Genomic DNA, 20,729 nt, shown 5'->3' with positions numbered 1-20,729 from the left:
TTAGCCACTCCTTACATTAATTACTGCAAAATAACGTTCCATTACATTAATATGTCACTATTTCCCAACCATTTCCCAGTGGATGGATAGCACTTTGTTTCCAGTTTTTCACTGCACAAAAAGGACTCCAGCCCTGCTGGTCAAAGAGAGGAAGCAGTCCAATTTGCAATGCTGACCTCGGGGATCTGGCCATGATATCCAAGGTATGGGGTTTCATCTTCCACGCAGGCAACTTTGGCTCTGAACTATGTTAGGTTTCATTTGTAATTACTTTCATCTTGATGACATCCTAGCTCAGGATATTTTTATTGCCTGCAGAGAGGAAGTGCCCTTAAGTTATCTAAGGGAAATCAGTCAAAGGCACATCCATAAAGGTATTGACCTTAAGACAATAATAAAGTGTGTGGTTGAGGGAGTAGGAAAGGATATTGGGTTTGTGCAGCATGCAGAGAAAGAAGCTTGTCATTGGGGATTGAGAAAGGTGAGAAACAAATTAGAAAATTGGAGCATAGCAAATGATTGGAATGTAAATACCTTCTTTTATTGTGTTTTGGCTTGGAGAGTCCAGAAGCTGTTTTTCAGAATGCTTTATGTGTATATAAATATCCTGCAGAACAGTATGGGTTTTTTACATTAGGCAGTTTCATCGCTCCCAGTGAGTGCAGGAAGAGGAGAAAGTAATTTTTTATGAAATGCAGGGTCTATACTGCAATCTATGAAGACTGGAGAGAAAGGCAGAATGCAGCACTGTCTCCTGAATCGTCTCAGACTCTCTAGCCTAAAGTGAAGGATTTAGAGCGAGTAACACAAGAAAACACCATAGCAGAGAGCCCTCACCACTATCAAGAGCCCAGGAAAATAGCCTATAATTTCCAGATTTAGAGGAAGGATATGTGGAATCGAATTCAATATACATTTATTGAGGGTATCCAAAAAGACCTACTCTGATGCCTCATTGTGGCATGGGGATGAGTCTGGGTTCTCAGAGGCTACCCCAGTAGGATCCAACTCCTAACAAGGTTTACCTAGCTGGAAAGGCTTTGGGTATAACCTAAAGAAACTGTGTCTATTTTCCAGGGACAAGGCTAGTTGCTTTCATAGAGGCTAAACACCAAGAGGCCAGTTACTCGATGAATTCTTTGGCTATGGCAACTCATGGTCCAAAGGTAAATACAAGATTACCCTCTGTCTTGTGTGATTCTTTTGCTTCTGCAGTGATGGTGATGGAATGTTGGGCAATGGTACAAAGAGTACTTAGAATCATGTGGTTTTTAGATAACTTATAAACACCTATCTATTGGTACTCTGAACATGAGATCCTTTCCCAATGACCAACAAGCAAATATACTACTAAGGGAACTAAATTGTTTCACTCTTGACATTTTTGCCATAAATGAAACCAGAAGACAAAAGGAATGATAACTATGTGCAAGGATGACTCCCAGGTTTTCCTTGGAGATGCAAACAAAGAAGTTGGCAGAGTTGGTTCTAGTATGCCTCCCAAGGCCATAGGAAATGTCATTCATTACATGAGATATTCAGTCATCCGGTATGGCAGAGCTCATAATAGGCATTTGCAAAAAGACACTACTACGAAAATAACTGCCGCTTATGTGACAACATCTGCTGTGGAGCAGGAAGGAGTAAAGAGATTTTTTGAAGAGCTTAATTAGACTCTCCAAATTAAATAAACATTTACTCTGATATTCATTGACTTCAGAACAAAGACAGATTCAGCAAAAGATCGCAAAATAGATGCTGTAAGTGGTAAGAAAGGTGTGGAAGCAGAAGAAAATGGGTTATTGGCTATAAGAAAAGAGTGAAGCTTAAACTTGTAGTCTCTATAGAAATCTCATGCCCATATAATCTGAATATTTCTCTCAAGAGGAGAGTTGGAGTGGAGGGGGAGGGTGAAGAACATGACTAGCACCAAATAATATCAGAAGAACCCCAATTGATATTTTCACAGACGGGAAATCGCTACTTACTAATATGGGAGTTGTTTACAAATCAAACCTCTGTGTAGAGTCAGCCCCCTGGCTTGTTATAGCAAAGATCAAGATCTATTGAAATGAGAAGACATGGTATATAATTAAGGCGACTCTAAGCTAATCTATTTAATGAACTACTGACTCAGAAACAAATGGAGAGCAGAATAGACATTGACATGGCCTATTGCCATTTTATAAGGAAGTCGAGTTGATGGAAATCAATGATCTCAACAAGGACACTAAAAGAGCTTAAAAACCACCTTAACTGGCCAAATCTTGATTGCCTCAGTAAAGTGTGAAGTTAGAGTAGGAGGGGAAGGGAAAATGCATTTTTTCTACGCCTATTACATGCCGTGGATGGGATCATAGATCCATTGAAGGATGTAGCGAAGTTATTAAGGGCTTACTGTATCCAGAAGACTGTGCTAGGTCCTGGGAGGGATGGGGCTGACTGGATCTATGTGGTCATCAATATAGACTTTCCCTCCAACAGTGCATATATCAGTCAATTCATGGCATGCCCATTTTGTATACCAATGGAGCACATGACCTCTCCATGGGTTACCCCTTATTTCCTGTGTGACAAGTCACCAAGCATTTATTAAGCACCTGATGTGTGGTAGGCACTGAGTTAAATGATGGTGATGCAAAGAAAGGCAAAAGACAGTCCCTGTCCTCCAGTAGCATACAGTTTAATGGGGGAGAGAACATGTAGACAATGGTGTACAAACAAGATAGATATATGATAAATCAGAGATAATCTTTTTTTTTTGTGGGGCAATAAGGGCTAAGTGACTTGCTCAGGGTCACACAGCTAGTAAGCATCAAGTGCCTGAAGCCGGATTTAAACTCAGGTCTTCCTGAATCCAGGATTGGTGCTCTATCCACTGTACCACCTAGCTGCCCCAGAGATAATCTTAAGGGGAAGAATCATGGTTTTTTTTTTCCATTCACATATTTCTTTGATGGCATCCTTTATTCTGTATCACCTCGTAATTCCTTATTTGTAATGCCTTGCTCATCAGTGCACCATGGAATGCACCACTGCCTTTTGGATGATCCTCCCTTTCAGTTCTTCAGAGGCTGTTGTGTTCTATGACTCACAGCTATGCCACAACACCAGAAGATTATGGATTTGAGAAAGATGGGTTTTTGTTTATGAAGAAGCTTAGGTCATTAAAAGAACTTTGCAATTTCCCTAAAGCAGTCCTCCGAGCTCTTTTTCTTATGCTCAATTCTAAGCCCAAATAAACTCACTGATCATTTGCACTGTCTGTCCAAGATATGTATATTTTATTGGACAAGCTTGATAGATTGTTCATGCAACTGCATCCCATCATCTGGGCATCAGGCACTCTTTTTCCACTTGATTTTTCCTGGGTGGCTAGGCCAAAATTTTTAGAGTGATTATAGATCTCATTTAGGAGGCTCTGCAATATTCTAGGGTTCTAGGGTGGTAGCAACATCTACTACTAATAAAGAGACTGAAGGGCCCCTTGTCATATAATTTTTCTTCAAAAAGCAATTAAATCATCCTCGAGATTAAATGGTCACAGGGGATTAAGGCTTGATATAAACTTTATGGCTACAGAGCACAAGTGCCCTATGAATGCATAGTCAATGCTACTCAGGCTTGACAGATGGCTCACTGCCCTGCTGCCCAATACCCCCTTCTGTCTGGCAAATGTGGAGGTGAGAGGGTAGGAGAAGCTATGCTTTCCCAAAGCAATGCTGTATCTCTGCTGAATACCCTTTCTGTGTTATAGTTGTGCTGTCCGTGTCTTTTGTAAACTATTATGTAGTCAGAGAGTGGGTCTTACTTGGTTCCAGTCTTGAGCTGAATCAATTAGACTGGCCAGAGTCAGGCCTGGCCCAGAACATGGGGCTTGATGCAATCAGTGCAATGTCAGCTGCAAACAGGAATGAACATCTGGATGAACTCACCCTCTACAGGGAATCAATCCCTTATTCAAGCTGGACTTGGAGTTGGCTCTCTTCCATGGCTGTGGCATAAACCTTTGGTGAGCATATGTTTCCCTGTTTCATACATTGTTTGATATTAATGATCTGAGGGGTCATGAATGAGGTTACTCCTGTTACCTTTCAAGGAATCTTGTATAATTTTACCAAATGCATGGGGAACTCCTTACTGAATGAGAGCTTGTGAGGCAGCATTTTCCTCTACTGAATCAAATCCCTTTTCACAGACAACAAACAATAGGATCTCATATTCTCTCTATCTTTCCATCAATTGTGTGATAATAACGAAGGCTACCATGGGATATTGCCTATGAAAGCTGGACTGTCGCATTCTAATACTCTCATCAACCGTACCCTTGGTACATTTGTAGATTATTCTCATAAAAATTCATATTGCTGGGAAAGTACAAATATGGATTAGTAGTTATTATTTTCCCTGTCTCCTTTGAGGGGTAATAATAATAGTCAGCATTTAGATAATGCTTTAAGGTTTATAAAGCTCTTTACAAATATTATCTTATTTGATCCCCATGATAACCCTGTGAGGTAGGTGTTATTATCTCGGGTTTTTTTTTTACAGATGAGGAAACTGACTTTTCCCAGGGTCACTTGCAATACAAATATTATATTTGGGAGGCTAGCATTTACACCTATTTTTGTTAAACTTGGAAGAGGACTTGGAACTCTGTTGTTTTTGTTCACCCTTTGTTCTTTTTTTATTTGTTTATTTGTTTGTTTGTTTTGTTTTTGTTTTGGTAGGGCAATGAGGATTAAGTGACTGCCCAAGGTCATACAGCTGGTAAATGTCAAGTGTCTGAGACCAGATTTGAACTCAGGTCCTCCTGAATCCAGTGCTGGTGCTTTATCCACTGCGCCATCTAGCTGCCCCCATCCTTCATTCTTTTTTTTTTTTTTTTTTTTTTTAGTGAGGCATTTGGGGTTAAGTGACTTGCCCAGGGTCACACAGCTAGTAAGTGTTAAGTGTCTGAGGCCAGATTTGAACTCAGGTCCTCCTGACTCCAAGACCGGTGCTCTATCCACTGTGCCACCTAGCTGCCCCCCATCCTTCATTCTTGAAAAGGACCAGTGACATCAAGAGGGTGATGTCTTGACATGCTGTTGAATTGGATTTAAGTGAGGCAGAGCTGTGCAAAGTCATCAGCCTCACTCTCTCCTCCAGCATCATCAGAGTCCAGTGGCAAGACACAAGTCAGGATGACAGGAGATAGCCCCGGGTGCAGTGGGAGACCTTGGTCTTTTTTTTTTAACTTGGAACCCAATGGTGTAGCTGAGACCTGGGAAATTCATGATGGCAAGACTTGAGATGCTCAAGGCCAGAAGCAGAGAGTGGGGAGATTGTAAAACAAGGGCTCAATTATGACCCTCCCACTAATGGAGCTTTCAGGGAGAGTGAACAGGGCTGGTTGGAAAATGGAGCAGGCAAATCCAAGTCTGATATCCAGTCCCATCTTGGGAACCCAGGAGAATGGATTGAACTAATAGGAATAGTAATTCTGATAGCAGAGATATGCAGAGGTAGAATGGGAAAGAACCCATGGGATAGAAGGCCAGTTAGAGGAGTACTAAGAGTTGACTTTGATACCCTTATCACATTTCTGTTTTGCCAGACTTGCTCTGGCCTTAAAAACTCTGCATCTTATAGGGGTCTGCTTGGGTCAGGTCCTCCTGACTGAAACTATTGGTTTAAGGTTTAGAGGTAAAGAGTCAAGGGAGAGGTATATTTTGACAGAGAGAGGGAATTGGGATGATAGAGTTCCTCAAGGCCTTGAGGATTTATGGGAGAGTGGCATGACTGGGGGTCCCTGGAAAGAGATGTCCAAGACAAGAAGAGGACCATAGGGTCATGTATTTAAAGTGATAAAGAACATGGGAGGCCATCTATCCAACCCCTTCAGATGAAAAAATTGAGACCTAAGATATCACAAAAAGATATGGGGGACTGCCACAAACAAGCCAGCAGTATGTCACAACAGATGCTAGAGTTGGCCTTGCAAATGTGTATTTCTGGGGGAAAATCAAGGGACTCCAGGAAACTTTATACTATGGGCAAAAATGAATCAGAGGGATTTTGATTTAGGAGTTCAAGGAGGAAAGTGATTAAATTCCCAAATAAGGGCATTTCTATACTCTTTTCCCCTTGCTGTGTAGACAGAGGATTCATGGAGGTTGGATTCTTTCTGACTTCTCTCCTTTCCTCTCTCACTCTATGTCAGGCTTTTGTACCTGTCAATAAGGTCAAGCTTCTGTATTTGCAAAGATGTTTCCAAGAAAAGGCATCCAAGGAAAGAAGGTTGGTGGCACTGTTAGACACACAAGTTGGCCCGATTGGACCAATGGCTGAATCCAGTATGGTACTTGTGTTCTTGTCACTTCTGAAGTATACCTAGTTGGGTAGATTACCCTTCCTTTTTCCCTTTGGTCCTTTCCTACTGTTCTTCATCTCTCAGTCTTGCCCCCTTGATCTTCCAATGAAAAAAAGTTGGCTATTAGCTCCTTTGTTGGCAGGTTCAATCTGGAACACCTGTGAGTCAACTATGCCTAGCTGTGTGTGGGCCTGAGCTCGTTCCATCTGCAGACTATGACACCTGCCAGTTGTTCTCCTCAGAGTGGGTCAGGACAGGAGATGGATGAAGAGAAGAGGCCAGGCAAGTTTGAGAAAAAGAGCTTTGGAGCCTACTCATTTTTGGTCCCTGAAGGTCCACTTCAGTTCTGGGATCAAGAGTGCAGCTTTAATTTGAGCCTGAAAATCCCACCCACAGAACAGTGATGACGTTCAGTCAGGGCTCTATCCCATAGATCTGGGATCTTACTCATGTAGCAATTCTCTCCAATGGTGCAGATGGCAGCCCATCTATGCTGGATCATGTTAATGACCATCAACGGAGAGATCATTAATAGTAACAACTCTTGTTTACATATGAGCTTTCCCAAAGCACTTTCTGTACAACAAACCTGAGAAGTAGATTATGCAAGCAACATTGTCCCCATTTTACATATGAGGAACTGAGGTTCCCAGAGAGAAAGAGATTTGCCTCAGTTTATGAGGATGAGAGTCAAGGCTTGAATTCATATCTCAAAAGTCAAGTCCAATCTCCTCTTCATCATACCAGACTGCATCAGATCTAAGTTTGTCCCTGTTCTTTTGAGCAATGAGCAATTTAAAGTATTATCAAGGATGTTTCTTTTGCAACCTGAAAGACAGAATGATACAGATTGCAGTCTCCTACATATTTCTGATGATAACCAATATCTATATAGTGCTTTAAGTTTTGCAAAACATGGTATATACATTATCTCTTTTGATTCTCCCATCAACTTTTACAGTCAAGAAAACTGAGACAAACAGAGGTTATGGGAGTTGCACAACTATAAAATGTCTGAGATGGGATTCAAATCCAGATTATCCTTAGTCCAAGTCTAATATTTTGTCTGCTATGCTTTGTTACCTCTTAGAAAGAACATCTTGTACATTTTATTTTCCTGAATTTAAAAATAAAATCTTCCAACCTGGAAGTGGGAAAAAATAGTCTGCTTCTTGACTGTGACTTAAAAATATTACTCTAACCATGGAATATGATGCCTCTGGTCTGAATCACTGAACAATCAAAGATTTCCACAAGGAAAGTGACCTTTAAAAGGGCTTTTTAAAAAATTGGAAATAAAATAGATGGTAACTCCAGCTATTTAATTTTTTTTCTTAAGAAAAAAAACCTGGTTTCTTTGAAATCAAATCCCATGACTCCCACTTTACCCAATAAATGTTTTATTCTTCCTTTGCAAAGTCCTAACTTGTCAAAAAGGACCTTCTCTGTGAGGTCGAGGCAAAACTGCTTTTTGCAAAGCCTCTAACAGTCAATGACTGCTCAGCAAAATTGAGGGGGTTTGCTTAATGAGGGGTGAAGACAATATGGACTTGGAGCTGTGGACAGTTGCTTTTTCACAGTTGGTAGACTGTGTTGCAGGTGCATATTCCTAATGAGGGTTAATTTGTCTCATATTTTAATCTGACAGAATTTGGCAGCGTTCTGTGTTCCTTGGAGGTAATTCGAGGAGTTCTTGATTGGCATTGAAAAAGAAAGGGGAGTCAGTTTTGGGGGTGTTCAGATGCTAAAGTATCTGACTGCAATTCTCCAGAAAATATGACTTTTGCCCATGCCTTGGAATTTGTTTCACAAGCTGAAAAGCTGTAATGGGAATAATGATGAGGAAATCAAGGTCATGGATGGGAAAATCAAAGATGCAGAGGTCTTTGAAAGGGTTCCATTTGGAATCACTCAATAGAACGTGGACCGAATCAGCAAATGGATGCCATTGGCAGAGTCCTAATGAGGAATGCTCACATCTGGGGCAAATTCAGTTGAGCACGGAGACAATAGTGAGGGAGAGGAAGTAGACTAAGGTATGGCTGCTCCTGTTGGGGGTTGAGGTAGATTAGAGACAGAAATCTTGGGAGTTAAGTGGGTAAGATGTTGAAAACTAGGCAAGTAGGGTATTTAAAGAGGGTAGGGTCATTTTGAGGGGAAGACTGGGAACCTGGTATAGAACTCACTGGGAAGGAGACAGAATGATTTGGATGTCCTTAAGTGACAGCAACTAGGATGTGTATGAGATGGAGTAAACTTTAAAAGAAGGTGAGGTGGCTGTTTAGTAATGATGGCAGAGGGAATGTCTGAAAGTGGCAATGAAGAGCAGGGAGTCTACCAATGTTGCCTCTTGGCCCTGGGTTTTTTGTTTTGTTTTGTTTTGTTTGCTGAGGAAATTAGGGTTAAGTGACTTGCCCATGGTCACACAGCTAGTAATTGTTAAGTGTCTGAGGCCAGATTTGAACTCAGGTCCTTCTGAATCCAGGGCTGGTGCTCTATCCACTGTGCCACCTAGCTGCCCCTTGGCCCTGTGTTTTGAGGTGAATGAAAGAGCTGTCAGGTTTGGAAAGGGTGACACGAGATGTAGTATCAAAAGAAGGAAACTAGGTTTTAGTGATCACCAGAAGATGGAAGGAATGCAAGAAGAAGAGATTTGTAATTAGGGAGATCTCCCTCCCTCCCTCTCTCTCTCTCTCTCTCTCTCTCTCTCTCTCTCTCTCTCTCTCTCTCTCTCCCCTCTCTATCAATCAAATAAGTTTACATACATATACACACATATGTATGTGTGTATATGTATGTAAAATTTCTCTCACACATGTGTGTATATGTATATATATATGGTGGGGCAGTGGATAGAGTTCTGACCCTGGAGGCAGGAAGACTCATCTTTCTGAGTTCAAATTTGGCTTCAGACACTTACCAGCTGTGTGACCCTGGGCATGTAATTTAATCCTGTTTGCCTCAGTTTCCTCATCTGTAAAATGAGCTGGAGAAGGAAATGGCAAACTGCTCCACTAGCTTTTCCAAGAAAACCCCAAATGGGGTCACAAAGAGTCAGACATGACTGGAGCAAGTAAACAACAACAAATTTAAAGGTGGAAGGGTCACTCCTCATCCCTGTTCCTCATTCTCTAGATAAGGAAACTGACACCTATAGAGTTGAAGTGACATATCTAAGGTCATACAGGTAAAAGCAGAAGAATCAGGATCTGGACTCATTCTATGAATCTGTGCCACAATGTTCTATCTCAGGGTGCAGAGGAAAATGAGAGCTGGAGGATGGTAACTGAGAGAGGGCTAAGGACAAGTCTACCATGGGAAGTGGGGAGAGATGGCAGCAGTAGTAGATGCTTTGGTCAGTGATGCTGCCTTTTACAGTAATCCAGTGAGGATCCTGGAATTCCATGGGTGACTCAGCCAAGCAGTTTGTTCAGGTATAGTATGAGAGCTGAGAAGCAGTTAACTGCCCTGGTGGCCCCAAGGTGGCTCTCAGTCTAGTGTCGGTGAGGGAACCTATCAGCTGGTTACCTTGAGCTGGGAAGGGCCAGGGTTCCTAGTTTGGACTCTGATCTTAGGTATCCTTTACAACGAACTTGGCATTTTGGTCTGTTTGAGATGCAAACCATTCTGTGTGTAATGACAAGTTCTTGCTTGCTCCTGGTGCTCAGATTCTGCCCATCCTTAGCTTAAGATGGGAAAGCTCTGGGGTTTAGTCAAAGAAGGAAAATCTTGGTATGGAAACTTCCTCCCCAGTACAAATTTCCACCTGGTTTATGACATAGGTATGCTATCAGGCTCATTCAACATTACACAGTCAATGGCAGAGCCCAAACTCAGGATTGTATCCACTATGTTGAATTGACTGATTAATGAGCATCATTCAAAATTTTTAGCTGAATCCAAAGGAATATGTTTGTTTGATTGCTTTTATTTTATTTTTTTTGATTGTTTTTATTTCTTTAAAGAACTGCAAAGCATACTGGAAGCTAGATGGTGCAGCAGATAGAACACTGGGCCTGAAGTCAGGAAGACCTGGGTTCAAATCCATACTCAGAGCAAATCATTTCATCCCTGAGTATCAGTTTCTTCATCTGTAAAATGGGAATAATAATGTCACTTACCTCACAAAGTTGTGAGGACCAAATCAGATAAAATAAGTAAATGTCTTGCAAACCATAAAGTATTACATAAGTCTTTGTTGCTGTTGTTGTTGTTATCATCCTCGTCATTATCACTATTATTACCTTTTAGAGTCAAGGAAATTTAGACCAGGGCATTACCCTAAGTGGATTTGATTGTGAATGTCATTTGGATTTGCTTTATTGTATCTTGGTTTCTCATAAAGTCACTAGCTTCCATTTGTTCAATTCTAATTCTTTTTTTTTTTTTTAAGTGAGGCAATTGGGGTTAAGTAACTTGCCCAGGGTCACACAGCTAGTAAGTGTTAAGTGTCTGAGGCCGGATTTGAACTCAGGTCCTCCTGACTCCAGGGCTGGTGCTCTATCCACTGCGCCACCTAGCTGCCCCTCAATTCTAATTCTTAAGCAATTATTTTCTTCAGAGAGCTTTTGCATTTGGCTTTTCAAACTGTTGACTTTTTTCTCATGACTTTCCTGCATCACTCTCATTTTTTCCTCTACCTCTCTTACTTTACTGGATCTTTTGGCTTCCATATAACACTGCTTTTTAGCCACACCTATACCATCTAGCCCTTTTTAAAAATCATCTTTTGAACACAAGGGTAAAACATGATATTTATTTTTATGAAATTTCATCTTATTAGTTTTGACCCATTGTTTCTGGTCAATCAAGATCTTTACTGTTATTCAGAGTGTTAGCTATCCCTCCCTGTTTTTATGATAAGCATACTATTTATATATCTATCAAAGTCACAGGTGAAAATGGTCCAGCACTGGTCCAAGCACAGCCACGCTCCACCCCCCCCCCCATAGAATTCCATCGGACACTTCCTTCTAAATTCACACCAAAACATTAATGATATCATCAGATATCCAGCCGTTACACTAGCTCTGAAATCCATTTAATTTTGCTGTCAACTAGCTTATATGACTTCATTTTTTCTACAAGGATAGTATGAGGGATTCTGTCAAATGCTTTCCCCAAACCTAGGTAAGTTATTTCTATAGCATTCACTGAATCTACCACTTTAGTAACTGTTAAAAAGAGCAGAGTGGTTCAACCTCTTCTTGATGAGGCTACACTGGATCCTTGTAATCATTGCTTCCTTTCTCAGTGTTCACTAACTATTCCTCTATTTTCCAGGAATCAAAGTGAAATTCATTGGCTTATAGTTTATAGATTTCATTCTCTCCCCACTGTCCCACATGTTTCTTTTTTAAACCAGGACATTTGACTGTTTCTACTTCCTATGCTGTGAATTCATGTCTTGACAAAATTATAGGTCCTTGACATATTCACATATGCCTATTGTATACATAGTTTTACCACCAGGTTACACAGGGTGATGAATTTGCAGGCCACAACAGCAGGCCCCCAAAAGTTATAGAGGGGTTGCAGTCTGACGAGCTCATGGGTCCTTGAAGTATCAAAACCCATATTAATCACTTATATAATTATGTTCATTGTTCTAAAGTAAACACAGAACTCTCAGGAGAGCTTTGAAGTCTTAATAGGCTTCTATGTCAGGGGAGAAGGATAGAGTGTTGAGCTTGGAGATAGGAAGATTTGAATTCTAATTTGGCCTAAGACACTAGCTGTTTGAACCTGGGCAAGTCACTTAAGTTCCCGCTTTCTCCATTTCCTCTACTGTAAAACAGGTATGATACTAATAACACCTATCTCTTAGGGTTGTTGTGCAGATCAAGTGAGATATTTGGAAAGCACTTACCATGGTGCTTGGAACATGGGAAGTGCTTAATGCTTATTCCCTTTCTCTTCTCACTTCCTGAATGTAAGGTTGCAGAGCATTTGGCATGTGTTATCTCATTTGATCTTTCCAAGAATCCTGTAAGGTAGGTGATATTATTGTTCCCATTTTATAGATAAAGAAGTCAAGACTCAAATAGGGTCACACAGATAGCAAGTGTCTAAAGCATCATTTGAAATCAGGTCAGCCTGACTCCAAGTTAACAATTCTATCAACCATGTCACTTAGCCAAGCTCTTTCTATAGAAAGATTCTTTTCTTCTTTTTTATTATAAACTTAACATACAGCATTTGAAATTCACATTTCAGTGTAAAAGAACAGCCATCCATTGAGAGCTCCTTGAGAGCAGGGACTGTCTTTTACCTTTCATTGTATTTCTAGTGTTTAGCAAAGTGTCTGGTACTTAGTAGATGCTTGATACAAAATTGCGAATTTTAGTTACAAATATTTTTTTAAAGAGTCTACATTAAATTTAAAACAGTAGTAACAATTTCTTTGGATCTCCATTGCAATTTTAAAATGTTCTCTGTGGGGCAGCTAGGTGGTGCAGTGGATAGAGCACCGGCCCTGGAGTCAGGAGTACCTGAGTTCAAATTCGGCCTCAGACACTTAACACTTACTAGCTGTGTGACCTTGGGCAAGTCACTTAATCCCAATTGCCGCACTTAAAAAAATGTTCTCTGTAGATTTTTTTTGTTTGATGCTCCCTGCCTTTTCTTCTTATCTCTATACCACATTCTACCTCTCCACCCCAAAAGAAAGATAGAAGACTTCCCTTGTAACAAATAAGTATAGTCAAACAAAATCATTCAGCGCATGGGCTACATCTGGAAAATTGTTATCTGTCAATTTGGTGTATGCGAACTGAAATCTCAAGAGAATTTTAATGGCCATTCTTCTTAGTGATTTGTAACATTTTTATATGATCATTGATACCCTACATCTCTTCATATTCTTTAACCACGAATCTAGAGCATCAGGGGAAATTGGTGGTGTGGGGGTCCTTAGGCATTCCTCTTTAAAAATTACACCCTTTCCCACACAAATCCAATTAGAATAAAATGATCTTTTATTAAGGTGCTAGAGAAAGTTGACCAAAAGAGAAGTCCTTGGACTTGTCTCATGGGGAGATGGTTCAGAGACATGGTTCTGTGAGATAACTATTTTTTCAAATAGGAGAAAGGCAAAAACTTTTATAGACGGCAGATGGGGCTATCACCACCTGACAATGGAAAGTTCCCATTGGGTGTGGGGGAAGACTTGAGTGAGGAGGCGGTCCTGACTTCTGTAGTTATCTTTGTCCCTTGGCACTGATCAGGCAGCAGCAGCCACATCTAATGGGCTTATCTCCCTTGCAGGTGTGTGTCAATCCTTTAGTTTAGCTGGTCAGTTTAAAATTGAATAGTCCCAAACTCCATAACATAGAAGAGAACAACTCTTCTTTGTAAAAAGACTTTCCTAATCCCTTCTAAGGGTTAGTGCTCACTTCCTTATACATTCTTTTTTTAAAATTAAAAAAAAATTTAAATTTTTATTATTTTTATTTTTGGTGAGGCAATTGGGGTTAAGTGACTTGCCCAGGGTCACACAGCTAGTAAGCGTCAAGTGTCTGAGGCTGGATTTGAACTCAGGTCCTCCTGAATCCAGGGCCAGTGCTCTATCCACTGCACCACCTAGCTGCCCCATCCTTATACATTCTTAAACAAAAACCTTGTATTTACATATTGGTGTACATGTATATCCTTAGGAGAATGTAAGACTCTTGAGGGTAGGTTACTGCTTCATTTTTCTTTGTCTCCCCAAACTTGTCATAGGGCCTTGCAAAAAGTAGGTGCTTGTCAAGTGCTTGCTGAGTTAATAACAATAACAATAACAATAACAGTAGCTAGCATTTGTATAGCAATTTATAGTTTGCAAAGGTCTTTAGAAATCTTTAGGATCTCAATTTATAGTTTGCAAAGGTCTTTAGAAATCTTTAGGATCTCATTTTCTTCTCACAACAACTGATATTACAGGTACTATTATTTTATTTATTTTATTTATTTATTCATTTATTCATTCATTCATTCATTCATTTATTCATTTATTTATTTATTTTTAGTGAGGCAATTGGGGTTAAGGGACTTGCCTAGGGTCACACATCTAGTAAGTGTTAAGTGTCTGAGGCCGGATTTGAACTCAAGTGCTCCTGACTCCAGTGCCAGTGCTCTATCCACTGTACCACCTAGCTGCCCCGAGGTACTATTATTAATCCCCATTTTACAGATGAGGAAAATGAGGTTGGGAGGTTAAGGAATTTTGTTCAGTGTTTCTTAGTAAGTGTCTGAGGCTACATTTGAAGTCTCATCTTCCTGACTCTCTGCCAGGATTCTATTCACTGTGCCATCTATTTTTGAATTGGTTTACCAAAGAGTTATCACCAATCCTAGGCGAGTGTGGACAGTATAAGCACCAACTATTTCTAAGACTTTGCAGTGGGTATTTTCTGGGGAAAATAAGCCAAAATTTTCAGGACAACATCTAAGGTGTAGGCAATATCTAATCATTTTAAAATAGACCATACAATGATGATCAAGAACACATCTTTTAGCACTAATTTCTGTAGACTGGCTCTTAGGTATAATTAGTTTTCACCTGTGCTTTAGACTGCTCTGTAAAGCACTTGGAATTGTGAGATGGATTGGGTGGTTCACTGGGGAATGAAGTGAGTGGACAAACCCAGAGAAAGATGACAGGCAGACAAAGAGAGATGTTATTAGTCATGAGAGTTTTTTGAATTGACAAAGGAAAGAGCTTCAGAAACTCCTTTCACCTCAGGTGCGTGATCTAAGTCTGCCCCAAAGCTGCTCCAGCTAACTTGCATGGTCGACCCTTACTGGATATTCCCAGTATCTGGAAAGCTTGGCAGTGGGGGAGGCTCATCTTTCTTGAAGACTCAACTGTTAACAATTTCTCCATTGTTTGTGTCACAAACATAGTTGGTGTTTCCCCACCTCCACTCTAGCCCCAGAAATGATGCCTCTTATTTCTTTCTGAGTTTATTTACCACACTGAAGGGGGAGTATGGAATTCCCAATTTCTGTTTACGTCTGACTTAGCCCATATTTATCAGACTTGATCACTACTTAGTTATGAAACACTGAGATGGACCTTTGAAATGGAAGCCAAACTTTATTAGACACTTAATCACAGTTTTCCCCAACATATAATTGCCTGTGGCTTGTGATCTCTCTCTCTCTCTCTCTCTCTCTCTCTCTCTCTCTCTCTCTCTCTCTCTCTCTGTCTCTCTCTGTCTCTGTCTCTCTGTTTCCATCTCTCTATCTCTGTCTCTGTTTTTCTTGCATCACATGCTCATTTCATTTTTCAGAGTGTGTCCTCATTGCTTCTGAATGCATGTCCTCATTTGTATGTAAGAAGTAAACTATTGGAGGGCACACACTTTTTACAATGCCTAGCCTGGCTCCTCAAGTTTCAGGTCATTCAATTAAAGACATTGGAAAGCTCTGTGTGAATGTTTATATCTGCATGTCTTTCTGAGCTTGACTTGGTCAAGGACTCCTTCCATTTTCATGGCTAAGGACTTGGCATCTTCCACAAGACTCCAAGAGTCTGTCTCTGAATCCCCAAAAGGTTCAGATGAGCAGGAAGGGCATGTGTGGAAGAAAATCAGCAGTCAGGGAATCTATAGACGCTGACTGAAATTGCATAGCTAGGTTTGTTAAATAAAGCTCATTGGCACTCCAAACAAAGGGTTGTGTTCTAGCTGGCAATCTGCTACAATCTCTCAATTGTTGGGTAATATGCAAGTTAGCCCTTATTCTCCTTGTCTATATTTGACAGCTTTTGAAGAACCATAGTGCCCTTTATTTGGACTGTTTTTCATCAAATACAAATTCTAACAAATACACTCAGGCACAAGGTCAGAAATCAATTCTATCCTCCTAAAATTACTTCCATGCTGGAGATAACTGCTTCGGGGAATCTAGTCCAATATCTCATATTTTACTCCTAGAGATTACTTGTTTCTTTTCCTAATATCTGGAACATGCTAAGGGATATTTTCACTCCCCCCTTTTACTTCAAGTAGAGACTACAAAGGCACTTTGTGAAAGGAGAGGAGATAACTCAGGATTGAAATAGGAAATCCAGCCATTTACTTTGAGCTCAGTTCAAATCTGGCCTTTGTCAGTTGTGTCTCAAAGTCATTACCACCTCTGCCTCCCCCCCCTCCCCAAAGGACATTCTGCACAGCAAATAAATTAGTCACGTCATCCCATTTCTTAGTAGATAGCATTATCTTTCCCCAAGTCGAACTCATTTTGTAGTAGAGACACTTCTCCTCCAAATGAAGAAAAACTCAAGCAGATGTCTGCAAACAGTTTTTCATGATGGGGCCGGCAGTGGCTTCCACACTGTGCTTGGGGGCTCTGTCTTTTCTTCCATGCCATAATCCATCATCTCGGGGGAGGTACCAAAGCATCCCACTCAGACAGTCTGGCAGAGGAAGGAGCTGTACTCCTCAGCACGTTTTTATCTTCTGGCTGCTCCCCATTCAGATGAATTTTTGGCAGCCAAGAGTCAGAAGAGGGAGGAAAAGGCTGTTGGAAGAGCAGCCCTTTCCTCCTTTTGGTCTCCTTTGGGCTCTTTGCCAACCACCACTCAGCTGAGCAGTCCCGGCAAAGAGCCAGCAGACCTCTAGCAAAGAGAGAAGGGTTCTATTGTGCTGAGCAAAGAGAGAGCAGGTCAGGGCAGATGCTTAACACGGGGGCCTCCCACTTCTGCTCCCCTCCTTCCTCTTTACTCCAGTACTCAACACATGATCACTCTGGACATGAGCTGAGTGGGCTCTGGAACAGAGGAAGAGACTCTTACAACTCGGTGGGCCCTTACCTGCACTCATGTGAGCCTTAAATCCAAATAGAGACTGATTGTAGGGAGAGGAGAGGCAGGCCAATTCCATTGCAGATGGGATACTTAAGTCTGACTCCTCCCTAGCTCTGTGACCATAGGCAAGCCATCCATCCTCTCTGAAGCTCAATCTGTAATTTGTGGATAATAATATTAGTTATTGCTGTTGTGATATCCAAATGAGATCAAGCACTTGATAAATGTCAGTTGTTATGATTATATAACTTGTCATTTTTTGGCACAATGGGTATTGTCATTCCAGTAAAATGTTTTCCTACTATGTTACTGTGTGGTACCATAAGCTTTGGCTTTATGGTTAATGGACATGGATTCACATGCACTTGGGTGACTGTGGACAAGTCATTTGCATTTTCTAGGCCTCCATTTCTTGATCTATAGAAAGAGGAGGTTGAGGGGCAGCTAGGTGGCACAGTGGATAAAGCACCGGCCCTGGATTCAGGAGTACCTGAGTTCAAATCCGGCCTCAGACACTTGACACTAGCTGTGTGACCCTGGGCAAGTCACTTAACCCCCTTGCCCTGCCAAAAAAACAAAAACAAACAAATAAAAAAGAAAGAGGAGGTTGAGCTAGATGACCACTTAGGTCTGTTTAAGCTTGAAATCTATTATCCTAAAACCCCCAAACATATTTAAAATTCTCTCACCATCCATTAAATGAAAAAAAAAAAAAGACTGGAAAGACCTGTTACATTTAGCAAATGTAAAATCAACTTCATATACTATTTCTGCTTCTTTCTTAGAGTCATAGTATTTTGAAGCTGGAAGAGACCTTAGATATTGTCTAGTCCAATCTCTTGGGTTTATCTTGAAGCTTTACTGCTAAAATAATAATAGGCTCCTGCTAATATGCTGATTTTTTTTAATATGCTGATTAAAAAATACATCTCCAGATTTTCTTGTGTATTTATCAAGTCATTCCTCTTCAGTTTGGCAGAAACCATTTTAATTGTAACTGAGTTTTAATAGAAAAAGGTAATTCCAGAAGAAAATGACCAGTGATGACCATGGGATCACTCCTCTGTAAGGGATTGGTTCAAGGTAAGGCTTAACCTGATGAAATGTAGCATCAAGACGGCTCTTAAATAAAGCTCTCTTTCCCAGAGTTGCAATCTGCTTCGAAGCCCATTTGTTTCCCTTACCTCATAATTTGCAGGAAGCTCAGATGTGGCTGAGTAAATAATGACAATATGATCTGTAATCAGACACCTGTCTGTCCATTACAACTGTGGGGTTCCCATGTGTCCTGCCATATATGGATTGCTGCTGGCACCGAGACACTGAAGTACACAAAGCAGACATTTGGTGGCTCATTAACCCTTCAGTGGCAAAGAGAGCTTCTAATGTGTGAGAGTGCTGAAAAACCTGGCTCTAAAGATCACATGCTCCGATGGAACTGATATGGGTTATGCCACTTTCCTCCCACTTGCTTGAGTGCTCTCTGTCTCTGTCTCTCTTTCTATCTCTCTCCTTTCCTTCTTCTCTGTCACTCTGTCTCTGTGTCTGTGTCTCTCTGTCTTCTGTGTCTTTCCTTCTCTCTCTCTGGCTCCCCCTCCCTTCTTCTCTCTCTCTCTTCCCCTATCCTTTATCTCTTTCCCCCTTCCTCTCTCTTCCCTTCCCCATATCTCTCTGTGTCTCTCTCTCCCTCCCTCCTCTCTCTGTGTCTTTCCTTCTCTCTCTCTGGCTCCCTCTCCCTCCTTCACTCTCTCTCTTCCCCTATCCTTTCTCTATCTCTTTCCCCCTTCCTCTCTCTTCCCTTCCCCATATCTCTCTCTGTCTCTCCCTCTTTCCCTCCCTCCCTCCTCTCTCTGTGTCTCTCATTCTCTCTCTCTGGCTCCCTCTCCCTCCTTCTCTCTCTCTCTTCCCCTATCCTTTCTTTATCTCTCTTCCCCTCCTCCCGCTCCCCTTTCCCCCACATCTCTGTTTATCTCTGTCTCCATGTCTCTGTCTTTCTCTCTCGCTCTTTGTCTTTGTCTTTCTCTCTGTCATTCTCTCTGTCTCTGTGCCCATCTCACAGAACTACTATGAATGGGGGCATGGTGATGAAAAAGACCAGGGGTTTCTTCTTCACATTAGTTATTGTCCTGACAGTTGTTCCCTAATTAGGTCCTACCTCCTGGTCCATCACTGCTGTGCTTGCATCTCTGAGAATGAAGCTCCCAGTTGTGACTTTGCCCTTCCTTCATATGTTGCTGGCCTCTCTCCCATGAGGGCCGCACCACACCACTCCCACCATCCTTTGTTGCTTTGGCTCCCTGCTGCTGGCTCTTCTCTGCTTGTGGTGCTCTGTGCTCTGCTTCTCATATTCCTCCCACAGATGCTTTCTGCCATGTCTTCACTTCCTGCCAGTTGCTGTGGGCTCTTCTTGTCGCTCATCATCTTTTGCTTGGATTGCTCTGCTCTGGGGGAACTCACGGGAAGCCCATCCTGATTAGGTCCTTTGTCCATCAGCAACTGTGCAATGCACCTCTGGCAGTCAGCAGCCCCCACTTGGAGCTCTAAGGACACTCACTTTGTTCCTTCTCCCGGATGGCTTTTCATTCCCCATCTTTCTGGGTCAGGCCATGCAAATCACCCCTGGGCTTCTTTGAGATTCTTCGGATATTTCCCCAGGTAGCTAGAGAGTAGGTAGTTCCTAGCGGTTACTCCCATCACCTGCACCTCATCAGTTAGAGAAGGCATAATGACAATGCTGTAATGACAAGACTTGAGTCTCCTCTGAATAAAAGAAACAAGTAATGAAGCCCTGACCTCATCCCTAAGGGAATGAGAGGTAAGGTTCAGGCTGAAATCCAGCTCTAGATTCAGTGTAGCTCCAAACAATTGGCAGCTAGGTGGTGCAGTGGATAGAGCACTGGCCTTGGAGTTAAGAGAACCTGAGTTCAAATCTCAGACACACTTACTAGTTGTGTGACCCTGGGCAAGTCACTTAACCCCAATTGCCTTAAACATCTGGGTCCATCTCCAGTCGACAGGATACATATCTTGCCACTGGATCCCAGATGGCTTTAGAGAAGAGGGTGAGGTTGGTGACCTTTCACAGCTCTCCCTGACTTAAATCAAATTCAGTGCAAGTCATGACATCACCTCGATGTCATAGTCCTCTTCGGGAACGAAGGATAAACAACAAGCTCAAAATGATCACTGTGCTAATCCTAAGAGTCGCCAGCTTTATTTATAGCCTTTCTCTGGGTTTTGGCCATTATGAGATTGGTTCTTACAGGCTGGGCCATGGTGTACAACGACATGGATGGGGGCCCTTTCTCTTGAGCATCTCTGCTATGCTCAGGAAGGCAGCGATCATCTTTTATCATTTGATAACTGGCTCCCATGCTTTGTATGCAAACTCCTCCTCCACCTCCCTGGGCAGAGGCTGCTTCAAAAAAAAATGTCCCTGTAAAACAGGAGTGCTTCACTAATGATCTCATTTACATCTGGGAGAGAGGGGGAAAAAGATTTAGTTCAAAACAATATGGGGCCAAGTTATATTTCTGTTTCTCCTTTCAAGCAGCATATAAAGTAGAGCTTCCATAATACCTC

Source organism: Dromiciops gliroides, chromosome 1, assembly GCF_019393635.1.
Source record: "Dromiciops gliroides isolate mDroGli1 chromosome 1, mDroGli1.pri, whole genome shotgun sequence".
In the NCBI taxonomy this organism is placed as follows: Eukaryota; Metazoa; Chordata; class Mammalia; order Microbiotheria; family Microbiotheriidae; genus Dromiciops; species Dromiciops gliroides.
Note: the sequence above shows the minus strand (reverse complement) of the source record.